The 19,237-nt window shown below is 40.5% G+C and overlaps 1 protein-coding gene across 1 annotated transcript in view; it reads left to right on the top strand.

The window, feature by feature from the left end:
• The first annotated feature begins 17,541 nt into the window (after positions 1 to 17,541).
• ABCA5 (ATP binding cassette subfamily A member 5) overlaps positions 17,542 to 19,237 on the top strand; it is an 82,548-nt gene continuing 80,852 nt past the window's right edge. Inside the window, exon 1 of the mRNA XM_028112866.2 lies at positions 17,542 to 17,671. The gene's annotated coding sequence lies outside the window, so the exon portion shown is untranslated. The remainder of the gene's footprint in view (positions 17,672 to 19,237) is intronic.

The raw sequence follows: 19,237 nt of genomic DNA on the forward strand, positions 1-19,237 counted from the left end.
ATTGACCTGACAGTGTGTCAAAGCGAGGATCATCCGCTTCTGGACCATGGTTGACTGTGGGTAACTGAAACCACAGATAGGATGCCCCTATTTGGGCTGGGTCTTAAAGTTAAGAGATTTGTTGGGTGCCTGGGTGGCTCAATCAGTTGAGCGCCCACCTCTTGGTTTTGGCTCAGGTCATGATCTCATGGTCCTGGGATCGAGCCCCATGTCAGGCTCTGCCCTTAGTGGGGAGTCTGCTTGAGGATTCTCTCTCTCTCTCTCTCTCTCTCTCTGAATAAATAAAACTTTTTTTAAAAAAAAGGGAACAGATTTGTGATTTGTCTTTATTGAGGTGATACTAAGGCCATGCAAATAGATGAAATAGCCAAAGAGAATGTTAAGAAAAACAGTTTTTTTTCAGAATGTAATTGTTATTCTGTGCGTAGGTATAACTTCATTCATTTCTGAAATAGTGTTGCTTATAACTGTTTTTGAAAGCGCAAAAGCCAAGGGGTGCCTGGATATGGCTCTGTCGGTTGAGAGCCTGACTCTTAATTTCAGCTCAGGTCATGATCTCAGGGTCGTGAGATTGAGCCCTGTGTCGGGCTCCATGCTGGGTGCTTGAGATACTTTCTCCCTCTCCCTTTGTCCCTCCCCCTGCCCCGCCATCCCCTACTTGCACGCATGCTCTCTCTCTCAAAAAAAAAAAAAAAAAGTGCAAAAGCCAAAAAAGGTTATCACCATGGCATGTTCAGGCTTGAGGTCACCGACACAATTTAAAAACAGCAACAACAACAACAAAACACATTTTGGTGGATACTTTAACCAGGCTCTGACAATTATGCCAGTTTCACCTTCCTTCTCTCTACTTGGAGCTTCTTTTGCATTGGTTCCCCTTTAGTTTGTGACTTGCTTGATTTTTTAGCTCATGAATTTCTTCTTGTACCTGCCTTGGATTTCTAACACTGTTCTAGTTTACCTGGATGCCAACCTGGAAGTCAAGTGGGATTTTGCTTTTGTAACTCACTTCACGGTTTTACTTAGATGATGATATGCCCTCCTTGCTGGTGTGTGTTTTCCTAGCCTAAAATGGTAAATAATATAATGACTATTTTTAAGCATCCATTTAGAGCCACATTCCAGTTACCTCTCCCCACTCCAAACCCCTACCTCAATACCACAACAAAGGATGGGTTCCTGGATGTTGAATTTCTGGGTCAAGGGTTATATACATTGCTATGGACTGAGTTGTGTCCCCCTAAAATTCATAAACTGAAGCTCTTACCCCCCATGTCATGGTATCTGGAGATAAGACTTTTAGGAAGTAATTAAAGTTATATGATGTCATAAGAGTGGGGGTCTAATCTCATAGGACTATGGCCTTTTAAGAAAAGGAGGTGATAGCAATCCCTCTCTCATTATCTCTCTGTGGGGAGAGCACACAGAGGGATGACAGCCCTCTACAAGCCGGGAAGAGAGCTCTCCCCAGAAACTCAACCATGCTAACGCTTTGGCCTCGGACCACCAGCCTCCAGGACTGTGAGAAATAAATTTCCCTTCTTTAAGTCCCCCAGTCTGTGGTATTTTGTTATGGCAGCCTGAGCTAATATAAACATTTTAGAAGTTTTTGATACAGGGGCACCTGGGTGGCTCAGTCGTTAAGCATCTGCCTTCGGCTCAGGTCATCCCAGGGTCCTGGGATCGAGCCCCGCATCGGGCTCTCCGCTCGGCGGGAAGCCTGCTTCTCCTTCTCCCACTCCCCCAGCTTGTGTTCCCCTTCTCGCCGTGTCTCTCTCTGTCAAATAAATAAATAAAATTTTTTAAAAAAAGAAGTTATTGATACATACTGATAAATTACTTTTTAGAAAGGTGTTACCAAAATACCCCTTATTACCCTTGTACCCTCAGCAGTACATTCAAATTTTTTACACCTAACTTAATTCTTTTAATATAGAGAGATATCCTTTCAAAGTGTTTTGAAGCTCATTCTTTTAAAGGGTTATTTCATCCAAATAGACTTAGCTTCCATGGCATTGCCTCGTGGATATTTTGAAGTTCTCAGTGTTAGTAATATTTCACAGAGATAAAAACATCTGCTCAGGAATCCCAAAACAAAGCAAACAAACACATAAGAAAAAAATTTTAAATTTTCCATCATTTTATCATCTCCATTTTTATATTTATGGAAAGGAAAAGCTAAGAACTAAGAACTTGACATGGTTTCAAGGCCATGTATTAATAGAATTGACAAAGACCTATCATATAGGCTCTCTTCATTTTAAAGCCCTCACCTATTTTGCAAAAAAAAAAAAAATGCCATTTTTGTAAGAAAAGAATAATACAGAAAGATTGCTATAGAAACAGAAAAAATATACTCTCCTTCAGTAAATTTTTATCATGCTTTGAAATAAAGTGCTTACTAGCAGAACACCCTCTCTTCCCCATTTGGCACCCTAAACTGTTATGTTTCACGTACAATAATTTTCTCTCCTTCAGCTTGCAATAGAAATCGGTGATTTAAGAGGTAGAATGGAATTAAGAACTAAATTCCACTTTCCCATCTACTTTCATGCTGAGAACATTTTGCTGCACTGTCCACAGAATGCGAATATTTATAGCCCAAAATAATGTACCATTAAATAGTAGCCGACATTTGCCCAGGACTGCCACTAGTGATTCTCTTGAGGATAAATTCATGATGTTGTGACTTCATGTCTGACTCTGACTCACTTTTCCATTCTTACTCCATTCTTAACTCACCTGTTCCATTCAGGATTACTTTACAGCACACAGTGCACTCTTCTCCTAACTTTGTCCTGAGTTGGCACCAAGTGAGTGGAGATGAAAATATCTTTCACGTCAGTCTGTCTTGCCTCATAACATTCTCAAGCTGTTTTCCCCATTTTAGCATTTCAAGGGCAGTTCTGTCCTCCTGGGTCCTCTTGAGGTTGAATGGATTTCCACGGAAGAGGGGCCTGCAGAATTGATAATCAAAGCAGAGAGAAAATTAAATTCACCTATACTGACCAAGTGGCAAAAGAGGGCAATTCAATGTCAAATCAAGGATGTTTCCAAAGTCCATTTTCTCGGACTTTTGTTTTATGGAAAACCCGGCCAGAAATGCCCTCAACCCAGAAAGGTTTTCTTATGGGCTTTCAGTGTGCATCTTAATGTTATTTTTATAGCATCTGTGTTGGTTTTCCTCTACCATAAATAGAAAACAAAACCAAACCAAACCAACAAACCACTGAGTTGAGGAATTGGAAAGATAATTTGAGCAGAGTGATGAGTAGGTAGGGTATGGAATAAAAATGCCAGTTCTTCATATAGAAAAATGTTCTATTTCAGAAAAGAAAAAAAAAAACTGGTTCTAAAAAGAAGTCATTTCAGGGATTCTTGTTTTGTTCAATTCAGAAGTGCAGGTATAGCAATTCTAATTTCTTAAATGCCTAATGCTCTTTAAGTTGAATGGAAAAGATGTAATTTAGTGTGTATAATTTACTTCAAATGAAATCAGGTTCAAATTTAATTCTTCCTCTGTGCTCATTGTAGTGTGGAAAATGCCAGATTTTTAATAATCTTTCTAAAAAAATGATGTTTCCTTATATTAGGATCTAATACAATTGGAAAATAATATTCGTGCAGCTTCAGTGGAGACTTTAAGAAAAGGGTTGTGTCTAATTCCAAGAATATTTTGATTCCTATAGAAAATCAGGTGGTGTTTTCTCGTCTTTCTGTTGACACGTATACCTCTGATGGATGAGGTAGCCCAGAGGAGCTACCGTAATTCCATGTCACGACACTGCAGCCAGGATCTAGAGAATGAAGTTTATCAGTTTCCCCCACAGAAAAGTGAACTTGCTTTGGTCACATGCTAACATGCCATAAACTAGTAACTCGCAGCTTTATCAAGCCTGCCTAAAATGATAGCTCATACAAATTTCAGACCTATTAGATGGTAACAAGCCCTCAGCTAAAAGAAAAATAATAACCATATTGTGGGATTACTCTGTGCCAAGCTATATTTAGGTGGGTCATTGTTCACATCATTTAATTCTTATACCAGCCCTATGAAATCGTCACTATTAATATTTCCATTTAACAGATGAAGAAACTGAGACTGAGAGATGTTAATTTATTTCGCCAAGATCACACAGCCAGTATGTGTTGGATCTGTGATGTACATTGTGTGTGTGTGTGTGTGTGTGTGTGGGTAGGTGTGTGTGTGTTTGTGTGTGAGAGATCTACCTCTTGAAAGATACTTAACTCTTGCCTCTGGTCCTGCACAAAGTCCTCTAGGCAACACACAGTATTCTCATGATAGAGGAGTTGGAATATAAGGTTTCTGTGATTACCATATTACTAAGTGGTATAGTGTCTTATAAACAAACAGGACAGAAATAAATTTTTAGCATTCCCTATAAAGCCGCACAAGGTATAAATTTGGTATTTTGAAACCAGGACATTCTTTTTAAGATTTTATTTATTTATTTATTTGAGAGAGAGAATACGAGCAGGGTAGGGAGGGGCAGAAAGAGAGGGAGAAGCAGGCTCCATGCTGAGTGGGGAACCTCATTTGGGGCTCGATCCCAGGACCCTGGGGTCATGACCTGAGCCCAAGGCAGACATTTAACCAATTGAGCCACCTAGGTGCCCCCAAACCAGGACATTCTTAAGATTTCATCATGCTTGATTTTTTTTTTAAGATTTACTTTTTTTTTTTAGAGAGAGAGCATGAGCGGGAGGGTCAGAGGGAGAGGGAGAAGCAGACTCTGCACTGGGCGCAGAGCCTCATGTGGGCTTGAGATCAGGACCTGAGCCAAGAGTCAGATGCTTAACCAGACTGCACCATTCAGGTGCTCCTCATCATGCTTGATTTTTTAACTGGCACATGGTCTTGGTTTCCCTAATGTTGCTGTGAATATAGAGTCCTGGGCTTCTTACTGTCTTTGAACTGTTTTGCAGCTCTGTAAGTTGCAGAAATGTTAGAGTAATGCAGATGATTCTTGTCTCTAGAAGTGCAAATGAATTTTGTCTAGAGGAATGCAAATGATAATCACCCTGTGGATATAGACCAATTTTGCATCCATGAGTAAATTTATTTCAGCATTCCTGATTTTGCGCGCGCGCGCGTGTGTGTGTGTGTGTGTGTGTTTGCTTAATTCCCCTTTGAATCAGCCGGAGCATGTGACAGATTCCCCCATTATATAATGAGTTAAATAAAATCTTTGACATGTGCTCATTTTGTATTTGTATATGACTCATGATTTTACCATTAAAAAAATGTTTCCCCTTTAACTTTTCCTTTTTATTCTTTCCTTCCATTTTAGCATCTATTGCAGGGACCAAATCTAGCCCAGATCCTGTTTTTGTATGGCCCACTAGCTAAGAGTGATGTTTACATTTTTAGTGACTTCCTTAAAAAAAGAAAAAGAATATTTTGCGGCGTGTGAAAATTGTACAAAATTCAGACGTCAGTGCGATAAGTAAAGTTTGAGATGCAGTCATGCTCCTTAGTTTTCATCTTGTTTATGGCTTCTTTCCTGCTACGACAGCAGTGCTGAGTAGCTGCTACGGACACCAGGTCTGGTCTCTCTGCCCTTTACCTCCTTCCTTCTCTTCTACATATGTTAACTCCTTCCTAGATCCCCCCTCACTGGACTCCCACTGACTGAAAGCATTCTGAAATCCCTTTAGTTCTCTGAGTATAACGGAATGCCGGTGAACCCCCTTGGGACTGGAGGGGTCCTGGGGTTGCCACCAGCAAGTGCTCTCTTGTCCCCTTGTAGCTCTCTTCCAAAGAGCTACCTCTGCTTCACCAATCTTCTGTTGGCCAAACCCTTGCTGCCTACCCTCTGCCTCCCCACCCATCTAACCTGTATATTAACAAACACTGTGTTCAATTATCATTATTGTATTTTGAATTCTATCAATTAAAAATTGTGGAAATTGGTTTTCTCTCGTTATGCGTATATATTTATTTATATTTATATACATATGCACACATATGTACATATATATATGATCTTAAATTTTGCCTCTTGACCTGCAAAGCCTAAAATGCATATCTTTAGCCCTTTCTAGAAAAGTCTGTCTGCCTTGTTCTATAAATGACAGGTGCTATTCTAGCCCCTGCGATATAACAGGGACCAACAAAGAAGTAGTTCCTGTCCCAGTGGAGTGTGTATTCTTACAAGGAAGAGTGAAACTAAGCAAATTAATAATTATACAGTTGACCCTCGAACAATACAAGGGTTAGGGTGCTGAATCCCTGTGCAGTCAAAAATCCACATATAACTTTTGACTCACCCAACATTTAATAGCCTACTGTTGACCTAAAGCCTTACCGATAACATGAACAGTCAATTAACACATAGTTTGTATGTTGTATTTGTTACACACTGTATTGTTATATGAAGAAAGCTAGAGAAATAAATAATAAAGTAAGTTAGAGAAGAGAAAATATTATTAAGAAAGTCATAAGGAACAGAAACCACACTTATGGTACTGTGTTTTTTTTATCGAAAAAAACAGCGTATATGCAGACCTCTGCAGTTCAAACCCATGTTGTTCAACTGAGTATGCTTAGGAGAGTATTTTGTTCTTAGATAATAGACAGCATAGTGTTTAGGGGGAAAGGGCTATAATGTATGCTACTTACTCTCAAATGGTTCAGACAATAAAAACAATGTGTGTGTCCACAAAGTTTTGAGGGGAAAGGGTGTTAATGCAAGAATTCTGTGTCCAGCTAAATTATGATTCATGCATCAAGGCAACAATATTGGATTATAAACATCCAACTTGTTAAGAGACTAGATCTTAATTATTTCCACCACAAAAAATAAATGATCATTATGTGAAGAGATAAAGGTGCTCACTAACACTACAATGGCACCCATTCTGCGATGTTTCAGTGTATCAAATCAACATACTATACACCTTATTACTTATGCAATGTTCTATGCCAAATGTATTTCAATTTTTTTAAAAAGTTTCTCAGATGATCCTGATGCCCATCTAGATTTAGGATCTACTGACATCATACTCTGTTTTACAGTTGTATACATGGATTTCTCCTTCACTGCAGTTCAAGTTTCTTAAGCACAGGAACTATGTTTTTCAATATTGCTTCCTCTTGTAGAGTGCATTGCACATATCACAGTAAGAACTCAGTGGCCATTTGTAGAATTCAATTGCATAATGCCTGGAAGTTCTTGCCAATTAGAAGCATATCATTATACGTTCTTTTCTGTGTAGTAGTTAAACTTTATGATTTTGATGCAATTGTGGATATTGTAAATAGTCTTATTTGAGCTTATAGTATACAAATTAACTTTTCTCTTAGTAAAATGATTAAGCGTAAGAGCGCCCATTGGAGAAAAGCTCTAAAAGAAAATAAAATCAAGTTCTTGAAACCTCTGGGAATTGGTAGTGATTTTTAAAGCTTAGAAAACCTGGATCAAGGAAGGCAAATACATGCCTCATATTCTTTTTTCTCATTTCCAGTGCCTCTTAGGAGACCTTGCTATAAATGAGAGCACTCTTTTTTCACTTAAGTGAGGCTTGGCTTATAATTCTTCTTTTCTTTTTCTCTTTTTTTTTTAAATTTTTAAAAGTAATTTCTATGCCCAGCGTGGGGCTTGAACTCATGACCCCGAAATCATGTGCTGCATGGTCTACCAACTGAGCCAGCCAGATGCCCCTAGAACCCTTCTTAACCTGCATTCCACACAGCCACTAACAAATTATGTGGAGAGGCATGTGAATAAAAAATTGGCTAGCCATTCTTGAAATAAAGGAAAAGGTAGTCAATTTTTTTAAATGTAACTTCTTAAGTTATTTAGTACTTTCCTCCTTCCACTTGAGTGATTATTTTTCTTCCTCTTTCTCCCCCTTCTTTGCTTATGAGTTATATGTTTATCTCTACTTTTGAGTGGTATGTCAGCGGGAAATTACCCTGGTGCAATGGTAGCCTCCAAGTCCACTACCAAGGGGCTGACCAGAAAGGCTGACAAACCAAATTAAGATGCTGCAATCACACTGTTTGTTGAATCTGTTTAAAGCATCGGGCAAGAAGCAAGGGGGAGGAGATGCAGGAGATTAACAGTGTAGTTTGGAAAGGATGTGACTGAGAGGGAAGGACCAAATTACCTGAATCTTGTGTTATGAAATGTTCATATGTCCCACCTCCCATTTTTCCACATCAGCTTTCCCCATTAACGTTGTGGCTATGAGGACCAGAGTTGAGAGTGAGGTAAGAAGACTTGGCAAGCGAAGATACCTAGAGCCAATTCATATTTTCTCTACCAGACCCAAGGACTGGTATGCCGGGCTACTGTTGTAACTCAGCATCCATGACTTGCTGAGCTCTCATGGATTTTATCTGACTGTTATGAACAGAGGACACATGGGGCCAAAGGGGCTTCCTCATGAATATCTGGTGCCTCATGGGTCTCATGAATATTTAGTGCTTATGTGGCGGCATTGGTAATAACTGTAGCCTCCTCTCAAAAAAACTTCCAGAATTTAAAAACACAAAATGTTTCAAACCTGACTACTTCTTTCATGTGAGTGTTTTCATTTTCTTGGTTAGAATGTGTTATTATTATAGTCAATGCTTATCTAGTTTCCCCCAACCTTTGAGACATTTTCTTTATTCAGTCCTTCTTCTTGCCCATCGCTTTGTCCTTTTGGATTCAGGCTTTGTCCTTTTGTTTGTTTATGAGTTTATTTATTTATTTGACAGAGAGAGAGCACAAGTAGGGGCAGCAGGAGAGGGAGAAGCAGGCTCCCCGCTGAGCAGGGAGCCTGATGTGGGGCCTGAGCCAAAGGCAGCCGCTTAACTAACTGAGCCACCCAGGTGCCCCAACACTTCATCCTCTTGGATTCAACTTTTTTCTCACTGAAGTACATCTGTTAGTAGCCTACGTCTGTAAATGGTAAACTCTATTGATTTTTTTTCTGAAACTGTCTTTTCTCATCCTAACTTTGAATGACAGTTTAGCTGAGAATAGAATTTCCTAAGCACTTTAAAATTTTTATTTCAATCTTATTTTACAATGAGTTGTTGGATTTTTTTTTTTTTTGGTCATTCCAGACACTTTGTAGATGTTCTTTCTATGTTTGTTTCTTTTCTTTTCTTTCTTTCTTTTTTTTTTTTCCTGTTATGGTTTTCCTCTTGTTTTTGGTGATCTTCAATTTTAAATAGAAGTTTCTGGATACAGTATTGACTTCTTGAAAATTTATCCTGTTGAGGACTCACTGTATTATTCCATGGGTCATGCCTTCTTTCTTTCTGAGAAATTCTTTGCCATTTTCTCTTTGAATAGTGCCTCTTCTCCATTATCTCTTTTCTCTCTTTTTGGAACTTCTATTAGATGTGCATTGGACCTTCTTATTCTATTCTCCACCTCTCTCTCTCTCTCTCTCTCTGTCTTTCTCTCTCTCTCTTTTTTAAGATTTATTTATTTGAGAGAGAGAGAGAGCACAAGCTCTCTCTTTATTTTAGAGAGAAGGAGAGAGAATCTCAAGCCAACTCTACGCTGAGTGCAGAGCCCAACACCGGGCCCCATCTTATAATCACGAGACTAGAACCACGAGATCTTGACCTGAGCTGAAACCAAGAGTCAGATGCTCAAATGACTGAGCCACCCAGGCATCTCTATTCTCTATATCTCTTAACTTCACTTTCATATTCGCCATTTCCTTCTAATCCTCTGTGCTGTACTATAGGTAATTTCCTCAGGTTTATTTTCCAGTTGAATAATCATCTCTTCTGCTCTTTCTAGCCCATCTGTTAAACCCCTCTGTTGAGTGTTTTATTTTCAATAGAATATAAGCTCTATGATAGTAGGGAATTTGTATATCTCATTCACCATTTTATCAAAGAATGCTGGAACTTTGTGGATGTTCAGTAAATATTTATTGAAAGAGCTAATGAATTAATGAAGTCCAATTTTTTTCAAATTTTTTTTAAATATTTCTATTTTTTAAGTCTTATCTTGTTATTTCACTTTATTTTTATTTTACATTCTTTCTTTTATGTTTTTAATCATTTTATTCTTTTATAGTCATGTTAAGGTTGTTTTATTAACAGAAGATTTTTTGGGCACAGATTTTTTTTTATCAGCAGATACACCAAATTGAAAAAAGGGTAAAAGGGTACAAAGGATTGTTCCCTTTTGTACAAGATGTGCTCATTTTATTGAGAAGTCATCTTCAGTGAAGATAGTTTATTCTGTGGGATTCTTTTGTGTCCTGAGTTGTGCGAGTGTCCTTACTACACATTTTTATATTTGCTTCTCTAAGGGTTTGGCAGTTTCTCTGTTTCTAAGCTTGGGCTTCTACTTTCAAATACCAATGTGAAACTGGATTTCCATAGACTAGTACTTTCCATTTTCATGGGAACTGTGACTCCCCCTCCCACCCCTATCCAACCTAGGCTACTGGATAGAAGATAAGCTTCTTGGCAATTTCCTTAGGCTTCAAAAAGTGACAACCTCTTTAGGGTCCCAATTTATGCAGGAATTTTAGTTCCAGCCACATTAAGTGGCTCTAGGGCCTCACCTCTTGGTCCTGCAGGAGGTTAAAACCTTAACTCCTGGTTCTGATTACTATGACTTTGAATTTCTTCTTTATTTTTGGTATCCGAAGTTTTCACTCTCTCAGTTTTGAACTCAGCTTTATAGTTTAAAATCGTTATAATCTATCCATTATTTCTATAAATTTAGAGGTGGCGTGAGTCTCATGCCATGGCTGTGATTTCTAGTTGGAAAGATGATTTGGTTCCCCCGATCTTGCTATTGAATTTCATCCAAATTATCCAAGAGACTATCACTAAGACTCATCATCTCATTTTTGATTCTTAGAGATTTTGGCAACAATCTTATAGAGACTACCATTCAAATCAACTCAATAAATAATGTGGTGCTAAGTGCTGCGGGACATATAAAGATGACCAAGGTGGTTCTCTGCACTCAAAAGGCAAACATTATATAGCAGGGAGATCATGAAAGTTTCACAAATAGCCGTGAAGCAGAACGTCTTTAAGTGCCACAGAGATGCATATAGCTTTAGAATAATGCATGCTACATTTATTATTAAACAAAATACAAAGCTTGTTAAGAGAATGAAAAGAGAACTGGAAAAAGGCATTTTCTAGTGGTAGTAACAGAAAAAACGTCACGGTAGAAGGGGTCGTTGAAAGGTGTCTTGAAGAATGAGTGGGATTTCTAAAGGTAATAATAATGGAGGGGGAGATATTTGAAGAGAGAGAGCGGCCCTTCAAAATTGGGGGAAATCATAAGCGTGGATTAGGAGATGGGACAGTGGAAGGCATATATAGGGAATAAGTCATCCAATTTGACAAGTTAGGATGCTGGAATAACAGTATTATTAGAAAGTAAAAACTAAAAAAATATTTTAAAAATAAAAAAATTTTAAAAGAAACGCAAATAAAGCATGGGTGGGGATGGGGATGAATGTACAGGTAATTAAATTTTAAATTTCTTAGCGTCCCATTTATCCAAAAGGGAAGGAAGATGTTGGGTTTATTTTTTAAGGATACATTTAAGAACCAGGATCACTTAAAATTCAGTTTGGGCAGTTTCTTCGTCCCCACGTCCCAATCTTCTGATTGGTTGGTTTCTCGAGTTCCCAGGAGAGAAACTGAATCAGCATGATCGTTTCTCAGGCATGCGTGCGTCATCTAGTGGCCACAGTAGGTAGTTACAGGTAACCACAATTCTCTATATAAACACTTATTTTTCACTTGTTATTTATACTATGATTAGCTACTAAAAGTAGGCCAAGTTCTGATTGGATAAGGAAATAAAGTGGTCTAAAATAGTGTTGCTTGGCCATTGGATTAAGATAATATGGAATCAGATACAAATGGATTAGACACCGAGGGCTCATTCAGTACGAAATGTGAAAATTTCGCATCGGAGACTTGACATCCAATTGTATTTTGGAATGAAACTTAAAGCAGAATCTATCTGAGTTTGTAGAGAGAGCTGGGAATAAGAAAGTCAATGTACGTGAGAAAGGGGCAGGTTACAGTACTCTCCCAGAGTTTTCTGTCCTCCTTTGCCTAAACCCTATTCAGCCTTCGGAACCTAATATGACTTTCTGTGAACAATGTTCCTTCACCTCTCAGGTCTGTATTAGACGAATCACTTACCTCCTCCTACTGACGACTATGCCCAGGATGCTACTGACCATACTGTACTGTCACCCCCGTTTTTATCGATAGCCCTCCTTACGATTTAAACTCCTTAACAGCTTGTACTCTGTCCATTTCATTTTCTCTTCTCTCCCTGATGCTGAGGAGAGTACCTGACATATAATAGGCATTCCAACAGATATGACTTACAGAATCAATGGACAGATGAATGAAGAGAATAATTCTGGTGGGAATCCGTAAGGGACAAATATTGAGAGTTAATCTTGGTAAAATTTAATTGAAAAAAAATTTTTAGGACTATTACTAGTAAAAAAAAAAAAACACCTTTTTTTTTTCATTTTATGTCATTTCCCTCCATGATGTCCATTTATTTGTAATCTCTGGTGCTTTATAACTTTTGCTTCTCTCTGCCTTGGTGGGGGAAACCTAGTAGTCCATAGCTCACATTGTCATTACAGAGATTAAATAAAGGATAACAAATGAGGCAGATACAGCAGTGTGGAGCACATATTATGTGCTTAATCATTGGCTTTTATGATTTCACTCACCTTCTCTCAAAAACTCTTTGAAGCAACCCAGAGACTCAAAGATGGTAGATATTTTCTATCCTATTCTCCAAGTTGGAAAACTAGTGATCATACAGACTAACGATGCATCTCTGATTATGGAGTCACATGAGTTACTAAGTTTATGAATCCACAATATCTAAGTAATAATGCATTGCCCTTCCTATTGCAGTACGTTGCTTACTTAGACGGAGAGAAGAGAAGAAAGGACATTTGGATGCTACATAATACAAGGGCCATAAGGCAGAGAATGAAACCAAGTTAGTTATAAGAGGTGTATTATTTTTCTATTGCTGCTGTAACAAGTAACCACAACCTTAGTGACTTAAACAACACGCACTTATTATCTGACAGTTCTGTGGGTTAGAACACATGATTCGCTCTGCGATAAAAATCAAGGCGTTGGAAGGGCTGCATTTCTTTCTGAAGGTTCTCAGGAAGAGTGTTGCCTTGCTTTTTCTAGCTTCTAGAGGCCACCTGCATTCTTTCATCCAGCCTCAAAGCCAGTGGTGGTGGGTTGAGTCCTCACTTTGCATCACTCTGATCTATTCCTCTGTTCCCCTCTTCTACTTTTAAAGACCCTTGTGATTACACTGGGTCCACCTGGATAATCCAGGATAATCTTCCTATTTTTAAGTTCAGCTGATTAGCAAACCTAATCTTCTTTTTCCACGTAAAGTAACATATGCCCAGGTTCCAGGGATCAGGATGTGGACATCTTTGGGCGGATTGCAGGCCATATTCTGCCTATTCCAAAGGAATAGTTAATTCTAAGGGGAATAGTGAGAAAGGGATCGCCCAAGGACGAAAGGAAGGGGCGGGTGCTTGTGGGCACAGTGTTTTCAAATGGAAATGGTAGAGGTATCGCTGCAAGCTATCTGCATACATTATTAACTTACATTGATTTTGGCAGACAAGAAAACCTCTTGATGATTTTCACATGGCTAAACCAAGAGCCTCTTTCGTACTTCCTTTGTGCTTTTATTTTTCAATTTAAACCAATGTAGGGACTTTCATATATTCCTGTTAAATTTTATCTTTATATTTTAGTGCAGAGTTCAAGTTGTTAATATAACTTTGTTTCCTGGTCCTGTCTTCGGAATGCAACTTTGGCAACAATATCCAACTTACTTCTAGTTTACCTAATTATAATTATATCAAGCCATTATTTTGCAGTCTCATCCACAAGTATCATGAAAGACTGGATTAAATGCTTTGCTGAAATTAATTTCTGTCATGACTATACAATTCTCATTTTAACTCAAAGATCAAGTAAAAAAAGTACAGCATGACTTATCTTTAGTTAGTCTGGTTCTTAGTGACCATCCTCTTCTAAATGTTTGCAAAGAATATTTAAGTATGAATTCTGGAATTTTACTTTTCTGTTCTAAAGCTTTTAGTGTCTATCTTTAAACCAGTTTTCGAAAGCAGGGGATCTGTCGTCTTGTTTTCATTTTTTACAGTTTCTCTGCACTTACCAGTCATGGGTCTTGGGTTACCTGTAAATAGCTGTGGGATGTAATTTGTGCCTGGAAACATGAACTTATTTGAAACAGATAGGTGCCTGATCATTATCCCCTCACCTCTCTTGAGTTTCACTTCTTTCTGTACTTAGTTTCACCTTTACCCCCTTAAATTCCATTTTCCTTACTGAAGAAAAAACACACAGATTGAGTCAACTTTCCTTTTTAGCCTTTACGTTATTCTCTTCGGTAAATTGATAATTTTGTGTTTATAAAAACCTAGGCAGGCATAATTATTTCTCTGTGCCCTCGATCATACTCCATGCTGGTTAAGCCCATCTTCCCAGCTTTTCCTCTGGAAGGTACCAGGTAACTCCAGCCCTCAATGTTTTCTCTACGGCACTTTATACCACATCGTTTAACGGTGGAACAGGTATCACCTTCCATTTGATGCTCCTTAATTATTTATTTTGTTGTCTTTCAGAATAATTGTAGATTTCTTTGCAAAGTTGAGGTTCTTGCTAAGCAAGAATATCAGGTGCTCGATAGATACTGTGGGTTAGTTGGAGTTTTTTTAAATATTAAATTTGGCTAGATATTCTTCACATATTAATCTCCTTGACTAATTTTCCTGTAATAAAAGTCAAACAAACTAAAATTACCTTTAGAAGTCGTTCTCATCTCCAACCTTCCACCGATTATTAATTAATCATTTCTCTAAGCTATTCAATAATAATCTCAGCCACATTTGAGATGGCAGTTTGGAATTCTATTGCTGAAGATGCAAGATTCTCTTTCTACTTTGTCAGTCAAGTCTGTGTTTCTTTATTTGTCCGGCCTTATTCTAGAAAAAGATTCTAATTTGAAACTCTTCTAAATTATACCTAATTTAAACCCTGAATTTAGAAACCACATCCTTTCTCTTGGCACTTTTTTTAGCTTGGAGAAATGGTAAATGTTTAAAAACAAGGAATTATAAGGAGTGCTTAATAGTAATAATTTAAAAATGGTGTATGTAATTTTCAATGCATTGATAATCATGCAGAATAAGGTACTGATGTGACACCGGGAAAAGGGTAGCAAGCTTACCTCTCTTTTCTGCATTAAATACTGTCAAAATTCTGGTTCACCATTTATTTTGTTCAGCTAGGCAACTTGTTAAATCTCAGTCTATGACTTCTATGATCTATGTATTCCCATGTGATTTATTTGTCTAAAAATCTATTAATGAGATATGGGGATTTGGGTTGCCGTCATGACAACCACACAGTATTGCTTGATTGCTATTTCCTAGATACAGAAGCTCGGAAAGGAACATCTTTCCTGCAGATGCTTATTTAGTACTGGGACCTGGTAACTATGGAAATTTAGATCGAGATTATGTGGCTAAATTGTTTACAAGGTACACAAAAACTGATAACTAGCTGGCTCAAAGAGACAGTAAAATATGTTATGGTCAATATATTTTTTGTGAGGAGAGTTTCAGAGAGCTGGGTTTTGGTCTTGAAACGAGTAGAAGCACCAGCAGACAGAATGAATGACCGAGAACCTTATAAAAACAAGAAGCTCAGGAAACAAATGTCTCCTTTAGTGATAGAAAAGATGAGGCTTCTGAAGTTAGAGCAGGTTGAGACTACTAGTGAGAAGTACAATTGCAGAGTTGAGATGAATATGTGTTTCAGTAACACATTTTTACTAAGTTTATTTATCTTTGACCTCCATCCACATACTTGACCATTAGAAATTCATTCTTCCGAATTTGTAACTAACATGTCTTAGATATTTCAAAAGAGAAAAAATACATGGTTGAATAGTTTTTATTACCTGCCTTCTTCAGTTTTCCTGCATAGTTTCTAGGACATTCTATTTGCACTCCACTGCCAGATTTAAAAAAATTTTTTTTTAAGATTTTTATTTATTTATTTGACAGAGAGAGACACAGTGAGAGGAGGAACACAAGCGGGGGGAGTAGGAGAGGGAGAAGCAGGCTTCCAGCCGAGCAGGGAGCCCGATGCGGGGGCTCGATCCCAGCACCCTGGGATCATGACCTGAGCCGAAGGCAGACGCTTAACGACTGAGCCACCCAGGTGCCCCTCCACTGCCAGATTTTTAATCATCATGGACTCTGCTAAACCTCTTTGAATTTCTCATTTAATCCATATTGGGTAGGAGAAATAAAACCCGATTCCTTGATATATATATATGTATTTGTTGTTGTTGTTTTGTTTTGTTTTGTTTTTCCCTTGGTAGAATTTAGCTGTGATGGTTGGAGAGATTTGGTTTAAATCTGAAAAGCAGAAAAACAAAGATATGTAAAAATACATGGTGTACACAGGATTAACAGAATTTAAATAAAGTCTTTAAATAGTTAAATTCCCCAAAGTAAAGAACTGTGCAAGAAATACGACCGTACAGAAATCTGGAGAGGAAAATCTAACGCAAGCGTTGAGCTTTTCTTTCCTTTACAAATAACTTTTGACTACCATTTGGGTCACTTTGGGCAATAAAACTCAAAACATCGGTTTATATTTTTAGCAAAAATAAGTGCGGGTTTAGAATCTCCCACAGATGCCTGTGTGTCAGGCCGTTTGGAAAATTCAGGATCCGCCACATTCCCAGACTCTCCTGAGGACACTTTAGAAACTAAAAGCATCCTCAAGTGTCCAGATGTCCCAGGTCGGTGTCTGATGGGGGAACGAGGCAGCAGTTAGGAGGGAATGAGGACACTGCAACCCAGACACTGCAGCGGGGAGGACAAGGGGCAGCGGAGTGACTCGAAATGCAGTCCTGGGAGAGGGCCACTCAGAAGCCTGGAAACAGACAAGAAAGGGTTCCTAAAACTAGGCACCACCGGGAAGGCTGCAGGTCAAGGTCAAACGCTAGGAGGCGGCAGCGTTTGGACTCAAATGGGAGCCCCTGACTTCAGGCCCGTTATTTTGCCTGTGCCTTGAGGGAGAGCATGCCGAGGTCTCCGCAGACCGACCGTACAGATCCCAAGCTCCCTCCAGGGCCCGGGCCAGAGCCACTCATGCTCTGCGGCTGGGCGCGCGCGCGCATGCCCGGGCCTCAGTGCGCCCCCGCTCGCCCCGCCCCCTCGGAGCCCCGCCCCCAGGTGCGCGGACTTCGCGGGCGCGTCAACCCCACAGCCCGCGCCGGGATGCGCGGGGCCGAGCTCCGGGAGCGCGCGTGTCCGCAGATCCCGGTTCTTCGGGAGCCCCGCCCCCAGGTGCGTTCGGCAGGAGGCGGAAGGAGGCTTCCGGCGTTGCGCGCTCCCCTCGCAGGCGCGCTGCCGGCCCTGCAGCTCCGGGGCGCACGGGGCCGAGCGGCAGGGGTGCGGGCGCCGGGCCGCGCGCTCTCTCTCTCCCTCTCTCTCTCTCTCCTCTCTCACACACACACACTCCCGTTTCCGAGCTCCGTCACCCGCGCGGAGTGTCTCCGCGTGTCCCTGCCTGACCGCGCTGCGGCTCGGCCCTGAGGTGAGGGGGGCTCGGAGGGCAGCGGCGCTGGCGTCTCGCCCGGGGTTGGAGCCGGCGGGGAGGGACGCCGCCCCTTCGGGAGTGAGGGGCGGAGGAGAGGCGGGCGAGGGAGAGGGGTGGCGGGGAGGGGGCCGAGGGGCGGACCAGCCGGCGAGCGGAGGGGGGGCGGGAGGAGCCCCCAGGTGGGAGGAAGCGCGGTTTGCGGCAGCCCGCGTCGGGGTCGCGGTGGCCGCTGCCCGGGTGTCACGCGCGGGTGCGGGGCCCGCCGCGGGACGGCTGCTTGGCTGCATTGGGCACGACGGGGTCGGGTCCCTCGCAGGGCGGCGAGGGAGGGAAAATGTGCGAGTACGGTTCCCTCCAGACGCCTCCGGCGCTGAGCGCTGGTCACTCCCCGGGGGCTCTCGCGCCGCTCCTTACCCTGGGTGTTGGAAGGGGAGTTTGGGTGAGAGGAGGACGTGCAGGTCTCATGACATGATTTGGGGGGAAATGCCCTGATTCCTGAAACGCAAGGCAGAGCTCGGGCATGAAAAGATTTCCGCGTCCCGGAAAGCTGGTTAGGCAGGAGGTATCCATGTATGGGTTTGAGGCGCTAGCAGCTCGGAGGAGGGTTTCTCCAGTGCTCCGGGGGCGAACGTGCCCCTTTTTGAACAAATAACTCAGAAAGACCATAGATGATCACATGCTTCCTGTCGAGGACGTTCTGAAGGAACAGAAGGGGAGAAGAGATGTGTTTGGCTCTCAACTGTGAGCCAGGCTCCGTGTTAATCTCATTTTTCATCCTGACAGCAAGCCGTTGAGGTTGGGCACAGGTGGAAAATGGGTCACAAAAGAGGTTTAGTCACTTATGAAGGTCTCGGTTAGCAAAAAGGTAGAACGAAGATTCTAACCCAGGGATGCCTGACTCTAAATCCTGGTGCTTTCTTTGCCCACCATATTTTGTGTCTGCCCAAGAGAGCCACATATTGGGTATCTCCAGGGAAGACCCCATACAAGAGAGCACTATTAGGGCGGGTAAGGTTCTTGGGATGGTTGGGTTCGAATCAAACTAACAAGGCAATAAATAATCCTTGACTGTGTGCTGTTGGAGTCTGTTTCCCTTTAAACAGGGTTTGGTATAAGAAATCTTACAGTCTGGGTCAAAGCAAATTTATTAATACTATACGTGTTTATGTGAATGTCTTTCCTATTCCAGATACTCTGTGGGAAGAGTACCAAGATGAATACGGTTTTTATAATCTCTGCCCTTGGGTTAATTGAGAGGATGATCATGTAAAATAATTTTGCCATATTCTACTAAGTCATAATCTTTACTAGCATGCGAATTAATTGGATTAAAATAGTTGTGAGCTCAAGCTTTTAGGAACCTGTTATATGTTAGAAAAGGGATGGGATAACTGGTTATGTGGGCACCATTGCATTGTTGTTTTCCCGTTCAACAACAAAAACATACTGTCATAAAATTCAGGTTAAGTCATGTTGGCAGTATTTTGTTTTATTATATTACCTGCAGTAAATTTCAAAACATGAGAAGAAGGGAGTATTTATGATTTACCCCCTGTTAAGTTA

This window comes from Eumetopias jubatus, unplaced genomic scaffold (genome assembly GCF_037043125.1).
Source record: "Eumetopias jubatus isolate StellerSeaLion01/CBP00866 unplaced genomic scaffold, mEumJub1_p1.0 scaffold_10, whole genome shotgun sequence".
Taxonomy (NCBI): domain Eukaryota; kingdom Metazoa; phylum Chordata; class Mammalia; order Carnivora; family Otariidae; genus Eumetopias; species Eumetopias jubatus.